The sequence below is a fragment of the Alligator sinensis genome, unplaced genomic scaffold, assembly GCF_000455745.1.
Source record: "Alligator sinensis unplaced genomic scaffold, ASM45574v1 scaffold740_1, whole genome shotgun sequence".
Classification (NCBI taxonomy): Eukaryota; Metazoa; Chordata; order Crocodylia; family Alligatoridae; genus Alligator; species Alligator sinensis.
The window spans coordinates 2,534,631-2,543,376 of NW_005841964.1; positions in this window are offsets into that span (position 1 = coordinate 2,534,631).

Consider the following 8,746-nt stretch of genomic DNA (forward strand, 5'->3'; position numbering starts at 1 on the left):
GAACACTTAGCCATGCCTTTTCCAAATGGTTAAGGAGTTCTGCATTCCTCATTCCAGCCTACACACCACTGAGAACCCCCAGGTTACTGAATCATCCCCACTCCAGTCTGCCTGTTCTCAAGTCCCAGAGCAGAAGTCCTACTCTGTCTTTCAAGTCTCCTTTTCTCTCAGGTCCCCATCTTCTTTCCTTAGCTCCCCTGTCCATTCTCATGGTTATCTCAATCTTCTCCCTTTCACACTCTTGGAGAAACCCTTGAAAAGGCCAACAACCAAGCTTATCTGAAGTGTTGACATGGTTATTCAAGGCCTATTGATGCTAAAGATATCTCTAGTCTTGTTCTGTACTAGGCAGCTCTTGGACTTAATCCTCTGTTCTGTGGGAACGGCATAATGAGGTAAACTGAGACACAGAACACTTATAACAACACAAACTTATTTAAAACAGAACTATTGCAGTAAAACTCCATAGTCTGTGATAGCTTGCTACTACATGGTACTGGGCAACTTGGCCTCTGAATCAGCAAAACACTTAAGAGTACACTTAACTTTAAGCATACACATAGTTCCATTCATATCAATGGCAATACTTGTGTATTTAAAATTTAGTACATACCTAAGCATTTTGCTGGATCATGATCAGAGCGCTCAGAACCTGTCAAAATCAAGCCCTCAATTCAATCAGAATAATTTCAAGGGAAATCATTTGGTTAATTTATGCTCAAACTGAGCTTTGGAGAAAAAGGTTGCCATTCTGAAATGTTCAAATGTAATGTTATGTTATTTGTTCTTCTGAGAGCTTCAACAGTGTTATCATGCTATCTAGTGTTCCAGGCTGCAAAATAGTCTTCCTTAGCAGGAATTTTACATAGAATGTGACTTGTACATGTAAATATTACATTGTAGTAATGAAAGAAAGTACTGGTAGATCTTGGTTGTATCATGCTTAGAATAAAAACGAATTAAAACAATATATTTAATAACTAATTATTTTTACGTGTTTTTATAGTGACTTACGGTCAATATACCTTCAGTAGCTATGACTGTTGAATTGTTTGCAGTCAATATTTCTGCCTCCTAATTATATTATAATTTTAAAGTTATTATGTTCCAAAAAAATTATTCATTCTGTATAGCACTATGAGTAATTTCAGCAAAAGAGGGCTAAACTCCTACAGTTTAACTTTCATCTGTTACAGGTAAGAGTAAACATAGGCAATTAACAAAGAACTGCTAATGTGTGGTAAATCACTGCTATTCCTAGCCTTGCAGTAACTTGTTCTTCTCTCCATATCTTTAGTCTTACTTTTATTCATAACACTTTTTTAGCATGTGATTAACTTTAAAATTTAGCTTTTTTCAAATGCAGTGACTTTAATGTACTCTAAGTTTGTCCATTGCTTTTCTGAAGCTAAATGTAGTCTTTGGCTGTTTCTGTGAAATGGATATTGTAACATTCATCTGTACCTCAGTTCTGAATAACAGGTAACAGGGAAGCCTTGAAAAATCAAAGACCACATTATCATTACTATTATTAATAATGATGAGAAAATAATTTACAGATGATCTGTAGAAGAGTAATACAACAGATTCAGACAGGTGTCTGTTATCTACTTTGATCTCAATTTAGAAATCACCTGTGATAATGGAAAGGCTCCCAGGATGCTTCACAGAGAACCGGAAATAAGATTCCAGTATTATGGTGGGGCAAAATGGGTTAACAAATGTTTAGATGAAGAAAAACAACAATACATAATAATAAATCGGAATAATAAAATGTCTTTTTCTGCTCTAGATGATATTGTTTAGACCACTACTAAACTACTGTGTGCAATTCTGATGTTAAACATTTTAAAAACAGTATTGTAAAATTGGAGAGGATGAGGAGAGGAGACAAAAATTATTCAAGGGCTAAAAAATATGCCATATAGTGACTGAATCCAATCTGTTTAGCTTATTTACAATTAAGAAAGGTGATTTGTTTATTGTATAATTATCTTCAGAGGGGACAAATATTGGTTACTGTAACCTAGTAAAGAAAGGCATAACAAGAAACAAGGGGTTCAAATTGAATTCAGGCAAGCTTTTAAAATTTTAGCTGTGATGGTATTTAACCACTGTGACAAACTTGTCAAGGAAAGTGGTGGTTTTACAGGTCTTACTGTCTTAGAATCAAAAGTAAATAGTATCTTTATAAATATGCCTTAGTCAAACATAAATTATTTGATTCATAACAGGGATAAGTGTATGAAATATTATAGCCTGTGATACAGAATATATGAGCTAATGGTCCTTGTATCTTAGCATTACTGAGAATTTTTTATTAGTAGTAGTATTCATTAGAACTGGGAATCCCAACCTTTTTAGACTTAAGGCATCTCTCCAAAACTTTTCAAAATTTAGTGGCAACCCATTTAAAATGTTAATTCAAATATATAATACCCATCATATTATATACATTATAACTATATTATTAACGAATATGTTAGTAATTGAGTAGATCACTATAATTATCCTATAGTCACTGCATTGTTACCGCTGTCACAGCTGAGTGGAACTGTCCTGCATATCTCCTATAGAGCAAAACTGGGAAGTGTCTGTGCCAGGAGCAAGTCCCCTTGTCACAGCCCTTCCCAATCTGACTTTCATGGTGTCTCCCAGAAACAAAGCATGCAGGGCAGATGGCATTGTCCTGCATGCCTCTGTTTTCAGGAGACACATTAGAGGTGAAGTGAGAAGCAGCTGCAGCAGTAAGGAGCACCTGTCTGCATTACATTAGGTAGGTAGGCATGCCTTTCTCTTGCAGCTGCATCTCACTTTGGCTCTAACATGCCAACTGAAGATAGAGGTGCACAGGGTAGTGTCACCTTGTGACAGCAGCAGTGGCAGTGGTGTTGGCATAACAACACCCCTGGCAGGTTCTCCCCTGTTGAGAATCTCTGCCTAAGAAATTGGCCCTTTCCAGTAATGTTGACTTACTATGCAAGAGATTCCTACGACTGGATGAGAAAATATTTAGGGATCTCAGTCTTCTAAAATTAACAGTTCGGTTGTGATTTTTGCAGTCTCTAAGTTGGGAGCTGACAGATCTTGTTCTACACTGAAGCAGTGAGTACAGGAACCAGAAATGTGGAGTGACCTAAGTTAATCCTACTTCTCCCTCCTCTCCCACAGAGGAATTAATAGTAGGCATATGAGTATTCCTTTGGGGCCACGTCTACACCAGATGCTACTGCACAATCATTATGGCACCTTTATTTAGTACTTTAGTATAAACAAGTGCAAAATAAATGTGCAGTAACCTGAGTTCCTGCTCAGTAGTGCTGGTGAATGCCTTTTTTGTGGTGCTACTGCAGAGTAGCCTAATACTACTGCTCAGTAGCATCGTACAATGGTTTTTGCCATGCAATGTATAGGCTGCTGTGTAGTCAGCATCTTGTGTAGACATTGCCTGCCTGTAGCAGGAGCCTCAAACTGCCTCCAATGGTTTATTTAAAACATAACTGTTAGCCCAGGCAGCATCCCTGAAGACTTAGAGTGGGAACAGACATTGCCTTTTCTCATCTTCGTGCTCCCATAAAAGAGAGTTTTATGGGAATCATTACAGTAGCCCAATGGCCAAGCAAACAGATGTCCATATCCCTTGTCATATCACAAATGCCCAGAATTTGCGTGGTTATTAGTGGTAGAACCACTATCCCAGAATCTGTTTACTTTATGGTGCATGAGCACCAGCAGCTTGAAGTTACCTGCACTATCTAGGTTCCCTGGCCAGCTATTCAGGGGTTTGAAGGGCCTGATCCTGCACACCCTGGAAGTTTCTACATAAGATCTCTAGGGCACATCTCACTAAGGGACAAAGCTAGAGAGACATTCCCAGGATTTCAGGGGCCTGATTCTGTGGTGTGCAGGACTGGGCCCCTCAAGTCCCAGGAGAATATATTGCCTAATGCCTATTGTCCCAGAGACACGTGCATTTCACCCAGTGAAGCATATCATCTGTGCTGAAACATACCCCAGCATAGCTGATCAGCATCATTTGGCACTGTGTATTTCTAGCCTTAGGGAAATACTACTTTCAGGCTGCAGTCTCCAAATCTACTGAGGGCAGGATGATCATAGGTAAAACAATCTAGATTTTCAGGTACTGTTTTTACCCCTTTCTGATCCAAATGATCAGCAGCAGCAGGGATCTAGATTTATTTGGGATTTTTTTTATCAGAGAAAACCAGGATCCCTGGTCATCACCTAGAAAAATTTTAACACATGAAGTTTGCCATCTAATATCTCATGAGCAGGAATCCTGGTTTTCTCTGATGAAAAAAAATTTCTCAATTTTCAGATTAGAAAAAGTAAACCAAATTACACATTTTTCTGTGATTAAAATGAGTAACCACTAACATATATTTATCTATATAGTCCGTATAGAATAGAATAGAATAGAATAGAATAGTGCTGTTTTATCCCCTAAGTCCTGGTTAGTTAAGCAGTGCCAAGTTTCTATGTGTCTTTTCTCCCATCCCAGCAAGATGTTGAAGTACAACATGAGAATTTTGACTTGAGATAAGTTTAAGTAAAACATGTAACTCTTTAAAAGCTAACAACTGAAGGCTGCTAAAAATATCTAAGCTGGCAAAAATAACTTCAGTTTAGAGAGATGTGTTTGCCCCATCAGTTATTGGTTAACTGAATTATTGAAAACATAACTAATAGAAACAGCCCTGGAAAATCCTAGGAATAGACAATTTTACAAAACACCACCTGTTTATTCAGCAAGCATGAAAGATTCGGTTTGATCAGATCAAAAAGCACAGGATGACACGCAGGTTCCCTTGGAACTTCACTCTACTTGACTACAAGGGAAATATGGCTTTACTAAAGCTAAAATTTCCACAAGTAATCACAGAGTTGGATAGGAACTATATTGTGTTCTGATGCAAAGCTTTTGCTTTTCTGTTGGGAATTTAGACTCAAGACCAGATGCATTTTGTAAAAGATTGCTTGAGATATAAAATCTTTTAAAATATCTGTTATTAGATATGTGGAAAAGGAAAGGTGTAGTGTCCATTGCATTTCAATTGCCTTCGGGTGACACAACTAAGTTATCATTCACTATGGATTTTCTTTAACCAACATTCAAATAAACGTGGTTGCACTCTATATGGATTTGGATGCTCTTAGGAAATCAGAGTGCAGGGATATACTGTAGTTATTGGTTTGCATCTGCAGGCACTCCTTTGTTATGTCAGCCTTTGCACTCTTATTGTTCTGAGTATTTCAACTGTAATACACATTTGTTTTTTTTCATATTCATCTGCCATATGAACTGCCTTTCTGTGTCTTAAACATAGCCATTCAAAGTGCAAGGATCTTCATAATTACTAAATAGTTATTTCTAGTATGTATTGTGAACATGCTAATCCCTCTATTCTAGTTATTAGAATTCCCATTTGAATATTTTTTCTCATAATTATCAAACTGCCAGTCATAAATGTAATTGGGCGGGTGCGGGGGGGGGGGGGGGGCGTCTCTCTTCTGCTATCAAACTTAAAGAGAGAGCACCATCTCACAATCTTTTTCATTGATCAGCTAAATTTAGCGGACAGATGGAGAACAGCTGGCTGCATGTGGACGTAGGCAGAACAGCAGAGGGACTGAAAAGGAAACGCTCTGAAGAATTTGGGACCAATCTTCAGAAAGTATAATGTGTCATTACTTCATTGACTTCAGTGGAGCTATGACAATTTATACTGATTGAAGGTTTCTCTTCTGCAACCTGCCAATTCTGACTGAAAGTACCTGCCCTCTGAATGGTCAATTGGTTCATAGAAATGGGAGTTTTTTGCATATCTCAAGAGATTGTATATACAGTAAGATCAGTACAAGAGAATGGTCTTCCCTTGTTTCTGTTTATTCTTGAAAAATAGTTTATTTTTTATTTTGATTGACCTGTTTGGTAAAAATACAGAATATTCTTCAAGTAATTTTTAGCTTGTTATGGTTGTCTGGGTGTAACCAATTGCCATTAAAATATTAAGTGGAAGAAATATTTATTCATAAATAGGGTCTCTTAGCTACTTATAAACAATAAGTAATAATAAGAAAAACCCAGATAAATGTGGATCCTAAATAAATAAATAAATGCAATCTTAAACAAATGTGTTTACTAAATATGCACAAACATGCTGGACCTAGCTGCATACCAAATGCTTCTCTGGTTTCAGGACTCATGGCAGAGGTGATATCTTTTATTGATATCAGACAAATATCTGATATATCTTGGCAGCACCAGTCGGGGGGCGGGGGGGCACCAGCCCTGCCAACAGCGTTGGTGTCAGCTATCGGGGGGGCACCGGTGCCATCAGGGAGGGCATGTGCACCCCCGTGCACCCCCGTGCACTCCCTACCAGTTGCCTATGGTCCCCCTCCCCTCCAGTCCTGCCACCCCACAGTCCCAGCTCCAGTCCCCCACACACCGAGTCCCTACTTATCTGGGGATGGAGCCCAGGTCCAGGTCCCTGCTCCCTGCCCTACATGTACTGCAGCACCAGGGCAAGGAGCAGCCATAGAGACACTCTGGCCAGCTACCAGTGTGTCTCTTTGGAGGACCCAAGGCTTCGGTTGCCTCAGGGCACAGTCCTGGATCATGCCCTGTCCCACTTTTTTCTGCAGGTTTTTTTTTTTTTTGATACCCGAATATCCAGGTAACACGGGGGCAGCATGGGGAATGTTTTTTTGTATCTCAGTGCTGCTCAGCACTGCACATCCTGGTGAACAAAAGGGGTAGGGTCAGCTCTGATTTTTCTATGACAAAAAAGCCAAAAGTAAATGCCGAACTGTAATAGATATTTAGATTTTATTTTATTAGATGATAGAAGCACTGGTAGACTTCCAGACTACTTTTAAACTAAATATATCAATGAAACATTGACCAACTGATATCTCTATATATAGATTTCATAGATTTAATACATTTTAGGGTCAGAAGGGACCTAGATTAGATCATCGAGTCCTACTCCTGCCCTGGCCCAGAAAGAGTGCTGAGGTCAGATGACCCCAGCTGGGTATTTGTCCAATCTCCTCTTAAATACCTCTAAGGAAGGGAACAGCACCACCTCCCTTGGAAACGTATTCCATATTTTGGCAACCCTCACTGTAAAGAATTTTTTCCTGATGCCCAATCAAAATTGGCTCTCCTTCAGTTTGTGGCCATTGTTTCTAGTTACCGCAATGGTGGCCCTGCTAAACACTGTATCCCCTATTTCCTGCTTTCCCCCCGATGAGTTTGTAGATGTCCACAAGATCACCTCAGCCTTTTCTTGCAGAGGCTGAAGAGATTCAGGTCCCTCAATTGGTCCTCATAGAGTTTTTTCTATAGGCCTTTAACCAGACAGGTGGCCCTCCTCTGAACCCTTTCCAGGTTATCTACCTCCCTCCTGAAGTGCAGCATCCAAAACTGGACGCAGTACTCCAGCTGCAGCCTGGCCAATGCCACATAGAGAGGAAGTATTACCTCCCTAGACCTGTTTGTGATAAACCTACTTATGCAAGAAAGAATGAGGTTACCTTTACTTATTACTTCATCACATTGGCGACTCGTGTTCATTTTGGAGTCGACTATGTCTCCAAAATCCCTTTTTGCAGTTGTGCTACTTAGAATGGTACCTCCCAGGCTATAGGAGGGTTGATGATTCTTCCTCCCTAGGTGCAATGCATGGCACTTATCTTTGTTAAACTGTATCCTACTTTGTTTGGCCCACTTCCCCAGCCTGTCCAAATCTGCCTGGATTTGCTCCCTGCCCTCTAGTTTGTTTGCCTCCCCCCATAGTTTAGTGTCATCTGCAGACGTGGACAGGGTGCTTTTTATTCCCTCATCCAAGTCACTAATGAAGATATTGAACAGTACTGGTCCCAGGAGAGAGCCTTGGGAGACTCTGCTGCCCACATTTCTCCAGGTAGAAACCAACCCATCCACCACCACTCTCTGGGTGCATCCCATAAGCCAATTTTCCACCCACTGGGCTGTGTAGTAATCTACATTGCAACTGTTTCAGTTTCATTTATTTATAAGAATTGGGTGCAACACTGTGTCAAAGGTCTTTTTAAAATCTAAGTAAATAACATCTACCTGTATTCCTTCATCTAAGCTTTTTGTGACCCAGTTGTAAAAAGAAACCAGGTTATTCAGGCAGGATCTGCCTGCTATGAACCCATGCTGGTTGTCCCTTAGCATTATTTTACCTGCTGGTCCCCCCACAAATGTCATCCTTAACAATTTTCTCAAAGATCTTGCCAAGGATAGAGGTGAGGCTAACCAGCCTATAGTTACCTGGTTCCTCCTTCCTCCTTCTCTTGAAAATAGGGACCACTGTGGCCCTTTTCCAATCCTCTGGGACCTGTCCTGAGTGCTCACACAATTGCACCAGTGGATCTATTATGACTCCAGCTAATTCCCTAAGTACCCTTGTATGAAGATCATCAGGGCCTATTGAATTAAAAACATCCAACCCCTCCAGGTACCCCTTTACTAGGTTAGCACTAACAGTTGGTGGGTTGGTATCTATCTCACGCTTACCTAAAGTCCCATTGGGATTCATGTTTGTATCCAGGAACACAGATGCAAAGAAATCATTTAGGAGCTCCACTTTGGCCATTCTATCTGTTACCAGTTGCCTTAGTCCATCTTGAAGGGGACCTATATTACCCTGTACTTTATTTTTGCTTCCTATTTATTTAAAGCATGACTTTT